Source organism: Cinclus cinclus, chromosome 4, assembly GCF_963662255.1.
Source record: "Cinclus cinclus chromosome 4, bCinCin1.1, whole genome shotgun sequence".
Classification (NCBI taxonomy): domain Eukaryota; kingdom Metazoa; phylum Chordata; class Aves; order Passeriformes; family Cinclidae; genus Cinclus; species Cinclus cinclus.
In genome coordinates, this window is record NC_085049.1 from 6566106 (window position 1) to 6589960 (window position 23855).

The window sequence follows — 23855 nt, forward strand, 5'->3', positions numbered from 1 at the left end:
TACCTTACAGAAAAAAGCAAAGCAGAAATTTTATGATAATCAATACCATCATCCAATAATATTTTGGAAAACTGTTTTCTGTACATCTTATTTTTCAGGATAGCATTACAAACTTACTGGTACAAAATCTGTGCTATTACAGAATGGCTCTGTGGAAAGATGAAACTCATCACACACTGACAACATCTGTAGCTCACTGCAGCCAAAACAAAGGCAGCACAGTGTGCATAGCTGGAAGAAACATGTTTGAAACATGCAATCTGCAAAACGAGCTGCAAAACAAAGCCAACAGCTCACACAAAGTTACACTGAGAAGTTATGCACTGAAGAGACTCCCAGAGCCATGCACCCAGGCACAGTGACAGAAACAGAGGTGGCAAGCTACTGACTGATTCCAGAAGTTTTACAATTCTCTGGACCAGCGATGAGCTACTGAAGATGGATCCTGGCCACCTTTCAAGAGTCTGCATTTGCCACGTAGCTTTCAGACAGCGAGGACTGTATCAGGAACATTCCAAGGGCTGTTTATTCTCCCTGCTATCCCACTAAAGCTTGGCTAGCCATTGAAGGCTGTGAAAATTCACTGCATCCCTGGGCACTTAAACAATAAACCAATTAATAATCACTTCTCAAAAACGACAAGGTGCTGCTACTATGGAAACAGGAAAGGAAGCAAAGGTTGTCAGCACTGCTCAGTGGGAGCCTACAGGAAACCAAACAGCAGAGTCCTGTTTCTGTAACAGGTACCAAACCAGACACAAAGAGAACTTAAAACAAAAAGCAAAATAAGAAAAAAAAAGAAGTCATGACCCAGATAGAAAAAAAAAGCCATGAAGAGTGCATGTGCAATGAAATGGGACTCAATACCAAAGAGAAAGAGAATCTTCAAGTCAGAAAAACAAAAATCTCTTTGCCATAGACCTAATTTACATAGCAGATATTCAGAGATCATATTAATAACTGCACTTAAAACTTGAAAAAAATACTGCAATCATACAAACATTTAGTCTGCACTTAAATATTTTAGCTGCAAAAGTCATACAGTATCCTGAAACAAATAGCTTCAAGTTGTATCTTATGGAAAACTGAACAAAATTGGTATTTTTAATTATGAAAATGCTTTAGTAAAAGGCAAACCAAGAGCACATAACTGCCAGAAAAATATTTTTTTCTGAAACATTAAAATGAAGCTAAAACATACTTAAGAGACAACTCATCTCCATCTGCAACCTAAGATTAAAATAAGTATCACCAATGGAAGTTGTTTATAGATCTCAGAAAGGACAATTGATTTGTCTTCCCATTAAGACACTGATTTTCCACAGTTTTGATAAATTACTATTAACAAGGGAAAAAAATCCCATCAGAAAGAAGAAAACCTGTTTATTAACAAAGATTATTAGAACTTAAAGGCTCAACCGTGAAAATGCTACTATTCGTTTTGCAGAACTTTTTGAGCAAAATACTTAAGATTTTTTTTCAGCAACATGAGAATTTATTAAAGGATAATCAGAAGATGATGTCTTCATTGAGCTGATTTGTATTTAATAATTTAAGTAAAACTTTCACAAAGTCCGTTCTTTTACAGAAAGGAAACACTAGGTGCTGTTATCTGGAAATTTTCATTCAGAATTTTTTGCAAGAAAGAAAGAAAATCTGACTGTATTTAAGTGAAAAAGCAACAAAGCACAGATATTTCAACTGTTATCACTACTGTTCTATCTACAAGACCATGTTTCCTCTCCAAAATATTAATTTCTGCCTAGAATGCCAAAAACGTGCTGTACAATTATTTGTATCTATTTTGCTTATTTAAGGTATTATTACTATTTCCTAAGTCACTACATAAAGCTTGCATTTTTAATACTATTTATTGTGTTTCATAAAAGTTCCATTAGAAACAAATTCAGAGCAAATAGAAGTTGGGGGCATAATTTTCATTTATTACTTTTCATAACACCTTTTTCATTCAACGTATTAACACAATCTACGGAAATTCTGCCATTGTTCTCAAAGACAGATAAAGGAAAAAAATAATCACAGCATGCAATTGTTCTAATCTACCAAAACCAATGTATTAAAGGTTATGTGATGCAATGCACAGGAATCCCATGGATATTTACAATGATCCAATTGAAGTGTATTGTAAAAGATTATTACATGCTTTCAGTTTGTGGGGGTTGTATTCCTTTTCACAAACAGACACAGGAGGTCAGGATGATGTCTCCAGAGGAAAAGTCACATCCCTTAGGAGTTTCCCTTCAGACAAATTGAAAATTCCAAGGATCACAGTGAACACCAGGAGAAAAATTACAGCAAAGAACACCAACCAGAGCCAGAAAGACTGATGAGAGGATCAGGAAGAAAACAGAGCTTGATCAAAAGAATCTTGTAGAGGCCAGAGAGGGCTCTGAAGAGCTTTCTAGGATTCAGAAAGTCATTTCTGAATGACACACCTACTGTGGCTTGGTTTGGATTGCAAATATGCTTTTGAAACACATTCTCATATACAGTCATGTACTGAACCACAGCTAAGGCCAACCTGAGGTTTTATAGAGCATCCAGGGACTTGTCAGAGCTAGTACATGTAGTTATGAACTATTCTCTTGCACATTAAAGTCTTCTTCACAAGTTTTATTTACGTCCTAGTCCTTCATTACTTAAAAGCATAACAGAAAAAAATAAGTCAGGTTGGGAATTTAATGTAATGTTTTCCCATACACTCCCTCTCTGCAGAAAAAAAACCAAAAACAATCCGACACAAACTATTTTAGTTTCAAAAACATTCAGCCAAACTAAACCAGAGAAGAGCTTTTGATTTTTATCTCAGTCATCTCTTTCATTTATAAGCAAAGACTGTTCCATGTACTGCAATAAATTCAAAGCCTTCAATCTGTCTCCTGTCATAAGAAAAACGAGAATGTTGCAGTGTGAAAGATGGGAAAAGCTGCATTTCCATCAATACCTGAAGTGGCCAAACACCTTTTGAATGCAGACTAAAGCAGAATATCATGCCAAATTTCCTTTATTCTGATATTCAAAAATAGAGAACTAATACAGACACAACTCCAATTACCACTTAAAAATGAAGATTTCTCACAACTTGGTAAACATTGATGACATAATTCTTAGTAATCTTAAGTCAAATAGACACCCCCATCTTCCCTCTAGGACAGGAAAGCACAGCTAATTCAGAATTACTACCACATGCTCTCTTTCATTATTCAATCTCTTTAAGAAAGCATGGACATGCACAGTTGCTAGTCCAACCTCCAGCAGTAATGGTATTCATCAGTAATCTTCTCGTGAGCCTTTACAATGGCTTTACTACTTGACTTCAATCAGCTGTAAAGCTCTTTTATTCTGTTATCACATCAGTGTGAGGGAATGAACGCCAAGGATTGAATGCCCTCCTAAAGGAGCACAGTCATGCTGTTAGAATAGCAATGAGCTTCATCTGACACTGCTCAACACTTTCTTTCACAATCCCTCACTCTCACAGAGAAACAGATGCATGACAAAAATAAATGTCTGTCGAGTGGGAATACTAAGAAACAAATCTACAGAATAATATACTATAATATAAATAGAGCATATCACAGTTTAATAGAAAGAGTTGGAAGTTGATAAAAAGGATGTAATTAATAGACAACTGGCAGCATTTGTGTTCCATTTATCAGAGGAAGAGTGGAATAATTTATGCTACTAGTGAGAAAGACTCAGAATTTCTACACAGCATGTCTCATCTATTAATACTCAATTCTTCTTAAGCACTTTTTATTTTTGCTGATGCAAGGACCTAAGCACAAACTTGTTCTTAATCATTTTAACGAAGTGATGAAAACTAGAGGTCAGATAAAAAAATGGATGACTGTTGATATTCTAAGTAGAATCTTTTGGTAGCTCAGCCTGTCTCCTCCTGGTACTGTTTGCTGTTGTGTATATGGCTTTAGCCAAAAGAGGGGATAATTCTTACATGAAATCTCTGCAAATATCCCCCCAGAATCTAGACTGCCATATCAACAGCTATCAGACAACTCAGGAAAGCAACTGAATTGCCATTTATAACTTAATATTCCTTTTAGGACAAGCTCAGAGGTTTTTATTTTTATTTTTGTAATTTGAAATACATCATCAAAATTCCACCATGAAAATAAGCTATGCTTTGGTAGGAAAAATAAAAAGTGCATTTTTCTAGCTTATGTACATTAGCAGATATTCAGTAATGAAGACATTATAAAGTGCTTTCCAAAAATTTATGTCTCAATAGTTAGTTAGGATAAATTCCACTTTCTGACCAGCTATAAAGCAGTGCCTTTCCCCAAGAAAATTTATTTCTACTAAATATTTTTTAAATATTTAAATCAAAACTTATTTTCACAATGATATGGAGAAATCTACACAGTCTTGTAGATAAGATAGAGTAGCTGAAATGAGGAAAGACATCAGAAAGCTGGGAAAGAAAATTAATCAACTAAGCTAAGAAAACTTAATTCTTTCTGTAGGACATTCTCTTTTAAATCTCTTTTAGACTAAGACATTCTCTTTTAAACTAAGTTGCAAGTCCATTAATTCTCTAAATCTCATACTTCATAATCACAAACCCAATGGGCTTATGCTTCTATTTCCTGACAGTCATTAAAATATTCTGACTTTCTCCCTTCATTTAAAATGTTTATACTATAAAGAAATAATCTTCCTTGCGTGAGAGCTTATTTAAATTCCGCTGCTGCTCCATAAAGGATGAAGGATGGAGCTGTAGACTGTGAAATGCCTTTGTGTTTGACCAGAAGCAGATTATTTCAATAGTGCACTACAATCCACAGTCCATTTTAGAGTGAACAGGAACACAGTGAAATCTCTCTGCTGTGAAGTATGCCAGCATCAACTCCAGCTTGGAGAAACAGAGAATGACTTTTGTGCCTCTTCTCAGGAATAAGGCACTGATGTGGCAAGTGAATGAGGCTTCTGAACACTGTTTTCAGAACGTGAACTGACATCTCAGCTCACCAGAGAAGCAATAAAACTTAATGAGTGACTCAACTGATCACATTTTCTTGAGAAACTACACTGCTCCAGTGACATAAACAGCAACCTTTTTCAGCAGGAATGTATTAAATAGTTTCCTGCACCTCTCAGTCATGCTTGTAAAAAGATCAAAACTGAGGATGAAGCTCTACAAAACACCTTCTCCAGTGAAAGTATACAGCTAAAATTATTATCTGCAGTGGTTCTAGACTTTAGTATATTTTGGTGGCACCCTTTCCTAGTAATGTAAGGAAGAGAAGGCATCAACAGAAATCTGTAAAGGACTGATATTTTTCTTATTTTTTAGTGTAGGTGAGCAACAAAAATTTATCATAACATGCTCAGGCAGCTGGACTAGATGATCACCGTAGATCCCTTTCAAAAGAACTACTGCATTCAGTTCTACTAATTATAACATAAAAACCAGTTATTAGCACATGCAGTCAGTAAAACTGACTCACATCTCATGTAGAAATGGGCCAGAAATGACTGCTTCCAACACGGTCAGCCAGCCATTCCCTGCCTCCTGTCACAACAGTGTGATACAGAATTGCCCAGCTCTGCCTTGCCCTAAGCTTAATCATGTCTAATAAAGTTAAATTAGAAAATGATCCTCCTCATAGCCATGGGCAGAATGAAAGAACTTAATGGTAGCTGAGATACCACAACTCACACTTGGGTTTCAGTAAATAGCATTTTTGAAAAGAACTTGGCTGCACCTAAGGTGGACTGCAAGAAGATACATGCTTGACAAGATAAAGACTTCTCAAGGTTGTAACACACTCTTTTTACACAACCTTGATGAACTCGTGGGTATCAGTTTCAGGATTTTTTTAGATTAAGTTTTAGCACAGGTATATATGATTCCACATGTGCTCATCTTCACACTTCTAAGAACTCCTTCTAAATATGACGAGTTTGCTGAATCAGGATTTACTTGCATTTGTAAAAGCAGTGAAGCAGAATAAACACATGAAGAAAATGAAATAAACTACTTTGGTGATAAAAATATTTAATGAAGACTTAACTCTACAAAGTCTACTTTTCTACTCATACTAGCAGAATTTTTGGAAATGACACTAGGAAAAATATTCACAGCAATAAGCTGATTAATCTGAATAAAAGCTAAGGGGCTAAAATGCATGGAGTAGCTTAAATCATAAATTCAAATTCATCTAAAAGAAAACAGATAGTCATTACATTTTAATACCAAGAGGAATAATTCTTAAATTTCCCATTAAAAAGTACTCTAGAAGACTTATTTACTACAATAAAAGTACCTGCAACATTACTCTAACTTTGCATATTTTTCTGTTAATTACTTAGACTTATCAATATGATGGAAAACCTAATAATGTGGCATTTAGTCCTTATACAAATGGACAACCTAGAAGAAAACCAAATTCCAAATGGTTCTAAATTGCCCAAAAGATGAAAGAAATGTTTACCTTCCCTTCATTTTCCAAGCACTTATTTGAGGGATCAATGCTTATTATCACAACAGTTTTATTTAGAAATAATAAAAAACACGACAACTCATCTCTCCTACACTTGGCTCTCCCCACTTCATCCCTGATCCCCTGCTGAAAGAACAACATTAGATTTTGTTAATGCTGTTAAATATATGTATTTTCTGTAGGGGAAAACTATAACAATTAAAAGAAATATTTATTTCCAAATATATTCGCCTCTGGCATTTAAACACATATACGAGCAAAATGCTTCTGATACGAATAATGTGGAAGCAAGATATAAATTATTAAAAAGGGTATTACTGGAAACACTGGAAGTCAAAATGGATGTTTCCTTGATAGAAGGAAAAGGAAGCAGCAAAGAGAGGAGACAAACAAAAAGAAAGTCTTTATGAGCAATATTAACACCTAAAAGAAACCACTTTGCAGTTTGAGTAAGTTTATTAACACAGAAACGTCTACCTATCACAGTTCCATTCAAATATGATCTTTGATGAATAATCATTTAAAGACTTTCTTAATTAGAAGCAAAGATACAAATTTCCTATAATACAAATCATATTTGATGTAAAATATTTGTATCCATTGTTTTCTTGACACTTTTCTCTGCTTATTTATTTGTCAGCAATTCAAGCAACCTGCTGACCTGGACTGAATGAAGAAGCCAGCTCTCCTCACAGCTCTCTTTATATATTTGAAGATCAAACAAGGAAGTCAAATTTTCCTACTGTGTTATATTGCCAAGTGCTCAAATAAAATGTGGAAGGAAGAGTTTTCAACATTTTTGCAAAGTAAAACAGGACGCATTTAAGAATATTGCTTTTAAACAAAACAAATTTACATAGAAAACACAGATTTTAATATCTTGCAAAGCAAATAGTTGCTCTTTTCTATTTAAATATTTAAATTAGTAGAAAAATTCAATATCAATATTGCAATCTAAAAATACTGGGGACAAAGAAATGCTGCCTAATTTTTCATGTCAACTTTGCATTCCTTAGACCTTAGAGAAAACATAAAACATGCCAACCATGATGTGGTTATGAAACAACACAGTGCCTTGTAGAAGGACAGTCTTAAATCACATGGAATTTGTAAAAAATTGTAAAAAAATAGCATCTTCTTCAACCTTTCTAACCTAAAGATCTTTTTCTATGTGGGATATATACAAATGTTATCAAGAGTTTCAGAGTCCCAGTATGGCAAGTCTAAAAGAATCTAGGTTGCATATCTTGTCTTTGAGTAAGGGAAAATCCAAGAAGTGCAACCTCCAGGTAACTTCTTCCTATCCACCAGCATCATAGCACAGATGTACCTTGATCCAGATATTGGAATCTGCTTGAATTCCTAATGATAGATTTTTCTCTCACAAGTTCCCTCAGTCACTTTTTGAATCCACATCACATTCAGGACCCATGGAGTGTTGTGATAAAGAGTTCAACAATTAAACTGTGTGCTGTTTAAAGAACTATCTTAGGCTTAGACCTGACACGAGTCTTTAATTGTGACTAAACTTTTCTCTGTCACAAGTACTTTGTATGTCTATGCTGCATTCTCCCCTCAGTCATTTTTTGCCCCCAGGCTAAGGAAACTTGAAAATGCAATTCTTCACTTTGACTTATTCTTGACTTCCATAGGAACACCACAGATTTACATAATGGCAAAATTAGGGTCTGTTTCATTCTTCATTCTAACATTTTCCTAAAAGTATTATGACCTCCAGTTCTTGTTCCTACTTGGCAACACACAGTTCTTGGTTAAAGATTATGAACCGGAACATAATTTCCTTTTTCTACCCAAATCTTTCCATGTCACTTTACACTTACATGAACAGGAGTTTCAAGTGCCATTGTATTTTTGTCACTCTATCTCAGATGGTCTTTCTGCTTTTCTTGGTTTGTAAGTTCAGTTGTATGCTTATTCTGAATGTTTTTACCAGCTGCAGGCTTTCCTATTCTGTTAGTCATTTTTCTTTCCTGAACACTTGTGATGATGCTACATAACACATGTACAACTAGCACACATAGGAAAAGCACACACATGTGCAGTACTTTCTGTTCATCATCTTAAAACTGTATTTTCATCTAAAAACTTTCAAGTCGTTATGCTACCAAATACTACTCTTTTGTTCAGATATGAAATAAAGGAATATCCGTTTTGTTTCAACTTCATCTACTGTGCATTCCAAAGTAATGGAAATTGCCTTTTAAATTTCTAATCAACAAAGTTCCTTCACAGTGAATAAAGGAGAAATAGTGGCACATCAAAATACCTTTCCATTAGTACTTCCCAGAGGCTTGAACTGTCTTCTCAGGATTGATAACTACTCAACTTTATTATGTCAAAACTGATAACAAGAAAAGGTTCACCAAGGATACTTTAATAGCAAAATGTGTTTAGTGGGGTTTTTTGATCTGCTCCCCAGCAGTAGCATTTCCATGCACCTTTTCTCCAACTTGACATTTTAATAATAAATCACCACAGCCATCAATATTTCCTCTGTGTTCGTCTCTGAAGTAATGTGATACAACCGAAAGTAATAACAGAGTTAAGATAACTAAGTATATCTAAAGTATACTAGGATAAAATTACATCTAGACATGTCCTTTTAGTCAGTAGGGGAAAAATCACATCAATTTTAGAAACAAACCTCTTGTAATGAATCCCTGTTTTAAAATAGGACTTAATGTGCAGGTTGAAAGATTATCACACAGGAAGATAAAGTGAGCTTTGTATGAATCAATACTAATCAGCTATCCACAAAAAGGAAAGCATCTGTGATTGAAATGCTATGTTAAAAACTAAAGAAAATAAGTACCTTAGTTCTTTTTAAAGTATCAGCTGTAAATTTACAAACTATATTTTAATTACTGTTGATGAGCATGATGTAGGTTTTCCTGCTCATTACTCACAGTTGCACACCAGCTTGCCAGTTAAATCTTTGTTAATATTCTCATTTCTAAATGCTTTGAGTGTGATCAGGAAAAAGGCATAAAACACAAGTTCAAATGCTTACTGGGTTTACGAAGAAGAATATTTTAAGAAGGATTGCTCTGACAGTTTGATTAGATTAACACAATCCATCAGTTTGCACAACACACCTCGCTCTTTAAAATGCAGGTATTGCAATTTCCTTAGTGGATGCTAATGCATTTAAATTGAAAAGCACTGGTATCACATCTTTCAAATGCAAATTTCCACGGAAAATAAACTGAAATAAACTGAATGGCATCTGATGATGGCATTTATAAACACAGTCCTCTCACAAAAGAATAAGTTAAAAAGAACTGAAGCACAACTACCTGGACGCTTTCTCACAAAGATGCAAATATATTTTAAAAATGTACATGGAATTTGTAACTATTTTACATATATAAAAAACTACATTACAATTTCTGGGATTGCTGAGCTATACAGGAAAAAAAATTACTAAAACAGAAATTGAAAAATTTGCAAAATAGTCAGCATGGGTTTATGAAACGCAGGTCCTGCTTGACTAACCAGAGCTCTTTCTATGACAAGGTCACTGCTGTGCTAGTTTCTGATTTATTGCAAAGACAAATTACTAATTTTACCATATATTTTATCATGGAATCATGATACAGCAATGTCATAAAATCTAGATATATGTGAGTTTTTGTTAACCAAGAACAAATAGTCTGAAATGACTATTGTAAAATGTGCACAGCTTTTCCATTTTTTTCTGCAGATGCTGAAGATGCACTGAGTAACATTAGATACTGACTAAGAACCAGCTGATAGACTGCACTGATCTCCATATAATAACAAAATGCACTACTAGCCTTGACATAATGTCTAATTAATCCAGGATTATGCAAAATGGATTGAATAGGGTTATGTCAGCATTCACATTAGCAATTAACTGAAGGCAACAGGAGATGATGGGAAGATCAGAGCAGTCTGGGCTGAGGATCCTAAAGGATATTGTCTATAAACACCTCCAAGTTCAAATCTCATTATGAGCAGCACTGCCACTGTACTGTTCAAAAAAGCTAGAAAAAAATACACCTTTAAAACAACAACTTAGTGGTACTGGGGAGAGAAAACATCTTTAATTTCAAAAAAAACCCAAGGAAAATACAAAAGCTGTAATTTAAGGACTTGGAAACAAAGGTAGAAAGATTGGTGAATTGTCAGTGCTGCTTACAACAGTGGAGAAATAAAAGGTAGCCTGTGTGAAATTAAAGCATTGTGAACCCCTGCAAATGGAATGAAAAGAAATCACAGTAATCAACTAAATACAAGTGTGCTTTATTACTCTTGTAAAGTGGGCTGAAGTATCTTTAGTGCAATAATATTCAACATTTCAAAATAACAGTAGCTAAGTTCAGCATATAGCTCACTATAAACATTAGAGAAAAGGGTATTGTTCAACTTCACAAATTATCAGTTCAACAAGAGGCACTTAAAAAAAGTATCACTTTTTAATTTCGTTTCATAAGTTACCTTCAAATGAAGTTTCCAAAGGCACTTGTTGCAACCTCTATCAGCATACATGAATGAGAAACTTGCACAATTTACAACACACAATTCAACTTCTATGGGGTTGTATGAAATCAGTATTTCTCAGACACCAGGGTTAATACAAACTGAGAAAGCCATATAAAATACACTGTTCTTTCTTACAATTAACTTCTTTATTAAATAAAAATCAAGTTCTATTCTTCCCTCCCAACTGTGGAAAAATGCAGTTCCAAAATTTAACCCACATATCTCCAGCATGAATCAAAACCTTTCTTCCTTCAACTAGCACCAGTCACAGTTTCCAAAAACTACAACAGCAGATGTGGAGTCACCATCTCTGAAATATGTTTCCCGCAACAGCTATTTTCTCTTTGTAAATTCATTCATTGTTTACAAAGTCATGACAGTACTGCAACACAGTAATGATGCTCAAGTTGTGATTCAGATATTACACTTAGTCTTGAGTGTTTCAAAGAAATTTGAATTTTAGCTGCACTGAAAGATATCATTATCCTATGGAACATTATTGAAGACAACTTAGTTACATGAATTGATCTTCCCCACTGACTCCCATGTACAAGTTTGTTAAATGGTTTATTGTTCATGCAGTGAAAATGGATTAGGGTGTAGCCAAAAAGGTTGAATAAAGAAATTAATGTTCATTCCCTGACATATGTTTCCAGAAAGGTAAATAGACTAGGCAAAATTTAAAACAAAAGAAGGAAGCATCAAATTAATTCACTAATTTTAAATATGCGGTTATTATTAGTAATAACTGATTTTTATAATAATCAGAATAATCACTATATTAACTCATATTTCACAATTTTCTACTTTCACAGTATATACTCTGTTCAGACATCTGAATAATCAGGACAACTTAATTCTGAAATAGTGCCCAACTGAAGATTTCCATGCTGAAGTTTTTTGTTGTGCAGATATGTATATTAACAGCTAAAGGTGGAAAAGATTTCGTGGAATAATGCTCACTAAAGACAGCCCAGAAGACTGCTGAAATCAAATATAACATGAAAACCATTTTCCATTTCTGATGCAATGTTAGGCATCATTTTAGAACTTCTTCATATTCATCTACACACTACAGCATTAGTAGCATTGTTTCAGTTTCATACTACAAAAACAAAAAATAAATTTCAACTAAGCACAGAACAGCCAAAATTTATCAGATTTATATACACTTTGAAATAGTTGGAGCTTTTTGATCAGCTGTTTCTGAACTACTGCTGGGAGAATAGAAACTAAATTGGGATAACCATATGAATACTTACAGACAAAAATGTCAAAAAAAATGAAGGAACTGAATAATGGAACATCTGAGTAATGACAGAAGAAGAAAATTACATATTCTATCTGATTTAAACAGATTCATATTATTTGTATTAGATGAAAATTGAGAAAAAAGAATAGGAACTGTGCTTTTTGAAATTCTGTGAGGGGAAACTACAGATTGTCTGGAAAATGTAAGAGAAAAATATGTTGAACAAAAAGATCCTATGCGGAATCTACTAGAAAAAGTTCTGAAATAAGAGAAGCAAGAGCTCTATTGAAGAAAAGAGGAATTCTTGCTATGAGTAACTGTCATGAGCTATCTCAGGAGAACTGTCACACAGATGTTCTAAAATGCTTATCTTAACTAAGGGAGACAGGTCAGGGAAAAAAACGTAGATATGCAAATCTTCAGCATAAGCTGACAGTGAAGTTGTAAGAAAGCCTCAGATCACCCATGAGTAGGATGGAGGAAGAAGAGTGAAAAAGAACCAAGAACCCCTGTGAGACTGGAAGAAAGGGCAGAATAGCTCTCAAAATAGACAGCCAAGGACAATGCAAGTGGCAGAGCAAAGCACAAGACTGTCATGTCTCAGGAATACAAGAAAGGCCAGAATATTAAACAAGTAGTGATCACTACTAGGAGCTCAAGGACTGGAGAGACAAAAGAAGATTTTTATTATTTCACGTGGTCCTAATGAGGTTGTACATTCCAGAAACAAACAGTAATTATAACAATTTCATAAGTCCTTCACAAGGATCTATGTGGCTATAAAGAAGGTATTTTTACTGAATTTTACTGGAATTGGCAAATATTACTTTGTCCTTTCTCCCCCCTAGTCCCCTCAATTCATAGCTTGAATTCAGGTATTATGTCATTCACAGAGGCAAAGAGTCAAAATTATCTTTAACATTTAATAGATTGTTTGTGCAGGTTGTGTTAGCTATGGATGTCTTAATATATTTGAAACAAGGAACCAGAGAACAGTACGACATGTTAGGACCTTTGGATATTTGCTCAGGTTTTAACAAGACATGAGAAAAAAAAAAGGGAAAAGTCAAATGGCAGTCATGGTACAGCTGTTAGTGCTCACTTCTGTGAACAACAATAACTGACACAACTAACTGGAGCTTCAGAAAAGAGAACTAAGTAGATTTAAAATACTAAACAACTTGAAATTGTAGTGTAGTCTTAAATGTAACATAGTCTTAAAACATACCAGTGAAGCTCAGTGAGAGGAAGGAGCATAATATTAAAGAGCATAGGGATGTAAGAAAGGCAATTTTGCTTTTTTGTCTCCTTTTATAGCAACACAATTCTCTTCCAGACTTTGGTCTTTAAGAACAATATTAATTTCAATAAAGCCTTTTTCTAGAAACACTGGCTACTTCAAAGTAAGCAAGGAACAAAACAAATGGTTTTCTAGACTGTATCTAACATTCCACAAGTATTCTATATGCATTCATCAAGATCATGATCAATAAAGCACTTGAGAGTTCATGTTTAAATAAAAAAAAATTCATGAGTTGCTCTATTGAAGTCAACGGGATTATTCACATTCTTCAAGATAAGATAAACTAAGCATAATAAAAGTACTTTGTCTCTGCATTCACAATCAACTTTCATCTAGCCACAGAAAAATTAACATCAATTTCAACAGTAGTGGAAGCTGCCTAAAGAACTTGAACTTAGAAACACCTACAGGCTTCCCTATGCATAACACTGAGTTTTGATTTTCTGTTTTTTGCATGTCTAAATACCTTTCTCATAAAAAAAAACAAACATGGGTTCTCATTATTTTTTCCTTCTTTTATTTTCCAACTGAATGTCAATGAATGCTACCAAAGTAAAATGGACAAAAATTAGCAATACACAAACTTATTTCCTATTCACACTTGCTTACATTAAAACAGTTGATCTAGTAGTCAAGAATTGCACATCATAAGTCTTTTTAAATATTATAAAAAGACTTCTAAGGAACTTTCTGCAAAAATGCAGAGAGCTTCCATTTTGAGTTGAAGATCTTTAAATCTGAGTGCCTACCAGCATGCTGTGTACTTATGCTACAAAGCTAATGTAGATGGAGTCAATATGTTCAATGGAGCTTAAAAAGGCATTCAGCTGAGGAGCCACTCTAAACCATAAATCTCATAAATCACCCTAAATATCTCTCAAGGCTCCTGAGTTTATTTCCTGGGTGAAGCTTAGATACCCAACACAACAACAAACACAAACTTAGAGAAAGACACCTACCTTCTTGCATTTGTGTCTCAAACTCACCTCTGAACCTCACTTCTGCTGCCCACAGCAAGCCCACTGGTAGGAAGGAAGGACCAGGAACTTTGGAGTTCCAGACCTGACAGACCTCTAAACACACAAATTCCCATGTATTGGCAAGTAGTATGCAAACCCATTCAAAAGCATTCATTTGTGCCAGCTGAATATGCACACTGCTCTGTGCTAAAATGTGGTCAGCAGAAAATCAGGACCCACTTAGTCTGTTTTTTACTGAGAACTTGGGAACCCTGTCTCTCCATGAGAAACTACAAAATAAATAAAGAAAACTAACAAACTAGACTTGGATGATCAACAAAAGGTATATATATATATATACACCACTGTAATTCTACAAATACAATCTGTCTTCTTTCTATTATGGGAGAAAATCTGTGAGCTATATCCATATTCAAAGCACTCTCATATAAGAATGAGAGTATTTTCAATTCACTGAAAAGCTGAATGATTGCTGAAGAATTTTTTTCTCCCCTGTGCACATAATCCTTAGGCATGTTAAAGACTGTACAAAAACTTATACATATATATTTGGTTGAAGCAGTGTGGTTCTTTTTTTACTAACATTCTTACCTTCTTTTCTTTGAGTTTTCTATTATTCTAGATTGCACATAACACAAGGCAAACAGTAAGAGGTTAGTGACTTCAGCAATACCGTACCACTGAAATATAATTGCCTGCCACAATAAATTCCTAATGAGCACAACTCTTGCCAGAGGAAGGTTGCCCTGGCAACAAAGTTATCCCAGAAGGTAACTATCTATTTGGTAGAAGGCAATGATACTCAGTTGTCTGACAGATTCAAAAACTATAAAAAATTTTCAATTGCTCAAGTTTAGTGGAAGCTTGACGTGCCAGAAGTCTCTTGACGCAAGAAAATACTGATCTGCTAAATACAAAGGGATTGAGGAACTTCCAAATGAATGCAGTTAGAACAAGGATGTTATGTTAAAACAGGTACATATTTGGATTGTCAGTCTTGCAATAAAAAGTTCTTCTCTCGCTTGTTCATGTCTTTTTATGGTTCCAAATAACTAAATATGATTTAAACAATACTTTAACATACACTTCTAAAGAAAACAATGCAAAGAGGTTTTCCTGAATTATAATGGAAGTTTGCAAGATCAAGGCTGGGCTCAGTAGACAGTAGGATGGTGAATTCCAGCTCTGAGGAAGGGGGCTAAAACAATTCCCCAGAGAAAACAAGAATCAAAAGTGGCAGAATCAAAAGGAAAGCCATGACCTGAGTACAGCCTCTTGAGGACACTGATGCTTTTTAACCCAGGAGCTGCTTTCTCTTACAGTCTATGGAAGCTAGTGACAAAAAGAGTCACAAGACTCACGGTATTTTTACTTTTATTTCCCAAGAAAATTAAACTTCCATGTTCACATTTTACATCTGGCAGGAAAGGTTATATCCCACTATGTCTGTCTCCCCTGCTCCAGAACATTTAACCTACTGGCCAGTTTCAAATTGACAAATGCCTAGAAATCTGAAAGACATGATCCTACCCACATTGGTAATTGGATAACAAATATTCCTATGTCCACACATGTCTTACAAGGTAACTAAGCCAGATTCTAAGTTACTGTCAATTGAGAAAGTGTTCATGAATTAAAAGCACAAAAATAACAGAATAGAATCTGTATTTTCCACTAAAATACTAAGTGGTCTTGAAAAAAATATTACTTTGGTAGAGATGCAAAATTATTCAGAATAGTTTTTACTGGTAAAATATATAGTTGGCTTCAAAAAGTTTCAGAAAGTTGTTGTGCCACTGAATGATAAAATGACAAATGAAATTCAGTCTGGACATACACACTACACAGCATAAACATCTGATGTCATCTATGACATGAACTACTTAGACAGTCAAGCTGGACTAACTATGAACAATTATTATAAGTACTCACCTTTGACAGGAGAAATGGCATGAAAAAGTATAAATAAAGAAATTAAAAAAAACAGTAAAAAATATCATTTACGAATCCATGGTGTTCTCAGCCATTAAAGAAGTTTCCATTTACTACACGACAGAAATTAGCACAAAAAGCACATGAAATGGCTTTTGTAAGTACAGATATTTTCAGCATGTAAAAGGAGTGATTGTATACAGAGATATAAAACAGTTTTGAGACAGTTGATGGGGAAAAAGTGAATAAAGAATGATTTGACACAATTTCTCATCATCAAAGAAATAAGTGGAAGTGAATTCAAAAGATTCTTTTGTTAAATCAAAGAAGAAAAATTTCTTTTCACACTGCATAAAGAAATTACAAAAAAAAAAAACACCACTGGCACAGGATGCTTTAAGCAGCATACTTTAAAGCAATTAGATAAATATTTAATAATACTTAATAGGCATTTTTAAAAAATCAGTATAAGTATATAATGAAGCTGCTAATAGAAGAAGATGGGAGGTAATATACCTTCCCCACTGTTTTGTTCTCATCTAAAATGTTTCTCTTTTTTCACTTAACCTAACCTGGTTCAAGGATCTTTGTGGTACAAAAAGACCAGACTGAAACAGTGAGAGGTCTCACACTCTCCAAATTCCTGGCCATGAAAAATTAAATTTGATTTCAGTACTCTAATTTTGAACCCCTTGTCTCAGGTGGTTTAAGGTTTTGATTGAGACCAGAGTAGCAATAATATCTTTCTTGTATAGATTCTACAGTGTCTGTTGAGACATATACTCCAGCTTCAAATTTAATTGATGGCTTTTTTTTTTTTTTTTTTTAATAAGCACTAAACACAAGACAACTCTACTGGAAAACACTCAAATCATTCTCATGTTCAGGGAATGAAATTCACTGATTAGGTTTATGTGAAAAATAGGAACATGGGGAAAAAAAAACCAATAACCACATTTTTGAACATTTCCTAAATTCCAATGACATGGCCAGAAAAAATAACTATTGTGGCAACCTTCTTCCCCCTCTTTATGTTTCTCTCTCTCTTTTTTTTTTTCTTTTCTTTTTGGGGTGGGGGGGAGGTGGACAGGAGCAAGAGGTGGTGGTGTTACAATTTTTGTAACCAAAATTTTATTTTAATGATTTCCTAGACTTTGACATCTACTTTCCATTTGGAAAAAGAGAAAACCTGGGCTTCTGCAGTTTTTAATGATCTTTATATGATTTCTGGATTCTCAGCACTTCTGAAAAATTGTAACAATATTATTTCTTAAAACTTTATTTTTAAGCAAATATTTATTAAGCAAAAACTTTATTTTTAAACAAAATTGCCTCAATAGAAACCTAGGGATGAGCTACGTAAATGATACCAACACATAAATGGGAAACAAATATGTCTGTTACCATATTGGTCAATAAATAGAGGACCAATATGAGATACATGAAAATAAAAGTGAACACTAAGTCAAAGAAGTGAAAAATACACTTCAGCCTTCTTTGAAGAAGGAAAGATGTACATAGTGGTCAATACATTTATATTTTGCAGGAAAAAAAATGTTTATTTTGGGCAAAGAAAGCATTGGTCTGCTTGATTAAGAAAAAAGAATAAATCCCAAGAAAGAAAAAAAATGCATTTTTCTAGACCCAGCTGCAGGATTTCAGGAAGAAAGACACAAACCAGCAGGCTCCACCAGCAACAGGTGCTCCCTATTGAAGTTTGTGTAAGGGATGCAACCTGAGAAATGTACTATCTACCAAGAAAGTAAATCTTCAGAAAGATGGCAAAGAGGACAAGCAATCACTGTGATCTAACATGAGGACTGAAATCCCAGCTCTGCTCTCTCATCCTCTCTCCCTTGCACTGGCTGTGGTACTTATCACCCTCCTCACTTCCCTAATGTGAAGAAAACTAACAGGTACTGCCAAGGAGCTGAGGGGAACAGAAACTAGAAGAAAAACCTATTTCAGCAGTGACACAGTAAATCAGCTCACTACTACTGCCACATTCTATGGGTGTTATTATTTGCCTTTTCAATGTCTTTTGTTAATCTCTGTTTTGCATTTTACACGGTAAGATTTTATAAATTCTTTCATTTGCACCTAATTTTACACAATAAGCTTTAAGGTACCTTGGTAACAGTAAAGTTTTCCTCACATAAGAACAGGGCAATGCTGCAAAGTAGGACAGCAGGGCACTGTAAACAGTACCTACCTCACCTCCCTGGATTTGTGTTTCCAATGAGTCTGAGTGCATTATTCATGTTAACTGCATCAGCTACTAACTGGTGAGTTGGCAATACAGCAGTCAGCTAAACGGTACGAAACAAAAATGCCTCCTGGCAGGTGAAAATATTAGGCTGTACACTTCAACTCTAAACATTCACACAGCATATGACAGCACGTATTTAGAACTGAAAACGAACACACATAGCTGCTACTTTATTTTCCTTTTCAGATTTCTTTTCTTCTGAGCAAGTTTTTAGCTATGAAACCTGTGTTGGTGTCTCTTCTGCGAATTATGTACTACTATCATGGTGAGTTACACAGAGAAATCACTGGACAAAAGACAGCACAAAAAGGTAATTTATGTGAGAACATCAGATCAGAAGATAAACACTTTAAGAAAAAATACATCCACTCCATTCTGCATGAAAAATAAATAAAATTAAGTACTTCAATGTCTATGAAAATGCCTATCCTATTTAAAACCCCAGTATGACACCTAGCTATCTTGCATCCAGATAATTTGATGGAATTGTCAGAGACTTCCTTCCAGCTGCAAACTGCCTTCAAATCAACTGTAGTTTTGAACTCCACATTTAAGCAGTGAAAAAATACTGATACTCAAAACTAAACACTATGCTGCTCCAAGCATTGGTATGCAAGCACTGACATTCAAGTCCTGTATTGCCATTCCTAGTCAAGGATGAAGGATTGGGAATGGCTGCCACCACTGAAATGGCATTGCATCCTATCCCCCAGCACAGAAGTACACAGCTACATAAAAACAGTGTATCTTAGAAGTTCCTGAAGGACAACACACATTTTAAGAATTTAAATAAAAGCTTCAATGGAAACTGCCATAAAATCTCTTAGTCTGAAGAAAGGATACTTTCTGAGATTTGATGGCAAGCATATAAAATACCTTTCTGCAGTAAGACAGCACCAGTGCTGAGCATTGAGGCATCTCTACCTTTTCTAATACAGTATGGTGAATCTTGACTTAAAATTAGAAACCCACAAAAGTCAGTTTCAAATACCAAAGCAACCTTTAAAATAGTGTCAAAACCTCAAATCCTTCTGTCAAGGACCAAATATAAAACTAACTTGCATTTTGTCAGTCCACAGAAATATGCTAAACACTTTTATATACTGAATCATTCAGCCATCATGCTACTTCATTTTACCAATCCTTTGTGCCAAAAAAGATGGTAACACAAGATAAAAAAGCGAGATATAATAAAAGATAAAATTCAGGTCTTATGTTACAATATTTTGGTTTGTGGACATGAACATTCATATTAAACAGTTTCAGTTCTATGGATTTAAATTTTAAATGTCTTGGGTATAACTTAAGCAATTTCTATATTGAAAAAAATTACAAGGTATTTACTGCATTAAAAAAAAAATTTAAAACCACAAAAACAAGGCCTGAAACCCTGAAACGAGTGAAGAAGTGGGATAATTCACTCATTAAAATGCAATTCAGGTTAAAGAACAAATCAAACTAAATACTTACAGCTAAAAAGCTTTCTCAACATATGTTTTGTAAGCAAAATGCATAATACCTTTACTTTTTCTACTTTACACAGTTCTTCAGAAGACAATGATGCATTTTAGAGGACTTCACACATACACTTACCCAATGACAGAGTATTTACTGATGGGCAGATCTGGGAGCCTTTCCCAATTTCTCTTCCCCTCTACTCTAACTAGCTCAAATACAGGTATTTTGGATCTTTTCAATGATTTACTCCACAGACTCTAACAACTGACTGATGAATCCTAAATTAAACTAAACAGAGAATATGATTCCAGCCAGAGTACCCTTAGTACCATACATTCCACCACAGAGGCGGACATCATTAAAGTGTCCAATTCTGTTCTCACCGAAGTCACTGGAAGAACAGTAACAAATACTGAGAGACAGAATGCAGTTCCAACACCCCCAGCCAACAGCAGTTCTCTCTCACACTAGGAAACACACAACAGCAGACTATTTAAGTGTGCTGTCATTCCTGAAATTCCTCTGCTGCAGTTCATGAGGAACTAGGGCCTGCTGTGAGAATCACCAATATACAATTTAAGCTGGAAACAGCACAATATCTATTTTTCCACCAAAACAGAGGAAAACAAGCAGCTTGGCAAAACAAACTATGCTTTCAGCTTTAATGGGGAGAGAGGAAGACAAAAGAGAGAAAATTTTTATTTTCTGTGAAAGCAGCAGCAGCAGATCCCCTCTTTCAAAAGGTGCCACTGGTCTCTTCTCACTGGATTTCTGCAGGAAACAGAGCCAGAATGCATTCCTGGTGTAGACATGAAGAGATCTGACAGTTCTGCCTGCCTTCCTATTCTTTTCACATGAAGGAATTTGACTGTCCCAGCCACCCAGAACCTGCTGCTGATGCTGCTCCTATGCCATTCCTGCATCATCACACTCACTGGGACTAGAGATGACTGTAAACAGGGCCTTCAGAATGCCCCATCCCTTCCCAAGAGCCACAAGGCAGGCAGAGCCTGAGCAAAAGCCCGATGGAACAGTGTAGGGATGAATGCCTGTAGTCCCTGTTGATGTTGAACAACAACATGATTAGTTTGCCTTTCTGAACTTCAAGTGCAGGTAAAGCTATTTCTGTTTACGGTAGTTCAAGAATATCAAGGGGTGAAAGTCAGTACAGCCACATCCTAATTACCCACTGAAACAGCAGAGAGCAAAACACTTTCAATTTATGCAGAACTCCCATGTGTCCTTAATTTACTGCTTTTGGACACATGAAGTAGCAAAACCAAGCTTTATAACAGGACCATCAGCCTTTGAGCACAGGAAGAAAAGTATTCAAATATCTATCCAGCCCTTACAACAATTAGTAGGACTGTTCCTGCCATCTGTATCTGGAAAGCTAATTGTATTTCTTACCTTTACTCATTTTACATCTCTCTCTCAAATCCAGCACCACCGTTCCATCCATAGCTGAACACTCTGGAAAACGTCTTTAACAATATATCTCTAAATGAGAGATGTATTTTGGCCTATAGCAAGTTTCACAGTTAAAAATATGAAACAGACAATAAAACCAACAGAACCAATTCTGTCTCTGAAATGTTTTCTGTTCAGAAAGCAGCTCTGCTAATATAGTTGTAAACAGTTAAGTTAGAAATTGCAGGCAACAGAATGGCTTAATGACAAGTTGGATAAAAATCTGTAATGCTACTGCTTAACACTTCAGCAAAAACTTTGCATAAACTTTACTGGCTCTTGCAGGTTCACTGCATTTGTTATCCATTGTATCAGGGTGAAAAGATCCATATTGTAGGTTGATAATCAGTGCAATATAAGCACAACTGAAATCTGATTAGCAGCTTGAGGAATTGCTTAAAGTTGTTTCAGAAAAAGGTGTCTACATTAAGATATCCTTATTGCTTTTAAATACACTATTAAACAAGACATGCATACAGAACAGTCTACTAAATAATGAAAGCTAGGAAACAGTGCAGATCTGCTGCACCTGCTGAGTCAAAACACAGAATTACTCCTTAAGCTTGTTCAATATACAAAAATAGTCCCCACTCTGAGTATAAGAATTCCATTTAGGTATTTAGATATAAAGGCCTTGAAAAAACCTTGATTTAAAAGATACCCTTGGAAATATCATACAAAGACTTAAGTATTAAGCTTTTTAAATACTACTTTAAATACATCAGAATTTTTAAAAGTTAAAATTAAATTATCAGAAGCACTTCTTATGGATAAAGATCCCATTGAAGTGCAACTTGAGAGGTGCCTATGGACTAGCAATGAGAAAGGGCTCCTTTCAGCATGGCAGGAGTTTGAGAAAATTAACCCCAGACTTCATTTTCAAAGGAAAATCTCAGTATTATCATCAAATCATAGCTCAGAGATGAGCTCAAATTGAAATTCTGTCAAAGACATCTATTTTTGGGGCACATATGGGTAGTTAGCTGGATTAAGAAGGCTCTCTCACGTGATTTTATCATATAGATAAGGTTAATGATCAGGTACCAAGTGCAGTGCTAGAGGCAGCATGGTAAAAAGCCTTCAGGAAACCTTCAGCTAGAAATACTGCAGCAACAGCACCAAAAACTATTCAAAAGGAGATCAATTAGTTACAGTAAAATATTTTAAACAACTCAACCTTTCAAGTTATCAGAAAGGTCTTATAAAGAATAAATATTGTACACTGGAATAAAACATCACAATGAGTAACAGATAATGTAATGAAACAAATGAGGCAAAAGAACCTCAGATGGAAACAATAGCCATGTTCAATTCAGATATTTGTTGAAGATAAACTCTGCAAGGATACCATCCCTTAGAACAGATTACCAGTAGAACTGATAGATTCCTCTTTTCTTAGCAGGTTCTTATCAGATAGATACCACCAGACTTCACTGAAACAACTTGCTGGACTCATTAAATGAAGAGCAAGCAGTTCTTCACCCTGTTACAGGTCTGGATAGATGATCTAAGTAGACATTCTGGCATTAAAGTGTATGAAACTAACGGAACATTTCTACATAATGAGTAGATATAAAGACAATGATATTTAAAGATATTGCATCTCTTCATAAGGCATAATCTATCAGTTAATCTTATATTTACTGACTAATACTGTTGAAAATTCTTATGGAATTTAAAATGTTATTACTTTTCCCCTCCCCCCACTAACTTCAACAACAAAGTTGGTAGATAAGGATATATAGTTTAAACATTTAGTCAAAAATTGCAACCAGAAGCTACAGGAACATCAAGTAATAGAACTAAGAATGGGTAAATAATTTTTCTCAAATATCAATTCTTTGACAATAGGAAAATAAATTATTGAGGAAAAATAATTACCATAACAAGAGGCCAGCAACATGGAGAGTTTTGTCTGGACAAACAGTAAGACAGAAGACATGACAAAGGATGAAAGCTGAGAACTGAAAATTGAAAGCTAATATTGGATTGAGCAGTTAAGGAGATGGACAATAAGAAGCCTGGAACTCAGAACTGATGGAGAGCATTGATTAGGCTTCACTAATTCAAGGTTTCACTTCTCTGAAGAGACAGAAGGGAATACGGACATCAACTCTGAATGAGTGTTCATTTTAGTTCTATAAACCATCATGACATCAAGCGCTTGGCTTTGAAAGGC

The 23855-nt window shown here is 34.9% G+C and overlaps 1 protein-coding gene across 4 annotated transcripts in view; it reads right to left on the bottom strand.

Moving 5' to 3' along the window:
- TBC1D22A (TBC1 domain family member 22A) overlaps positions 1 to 23855 on the bottom strand; it is a 135764-nt gene that overhangs the window by 41760 nt on the left and 70149 nt on the right. The gene's annotated exons all lie outside the window — the stretch shown is intronic.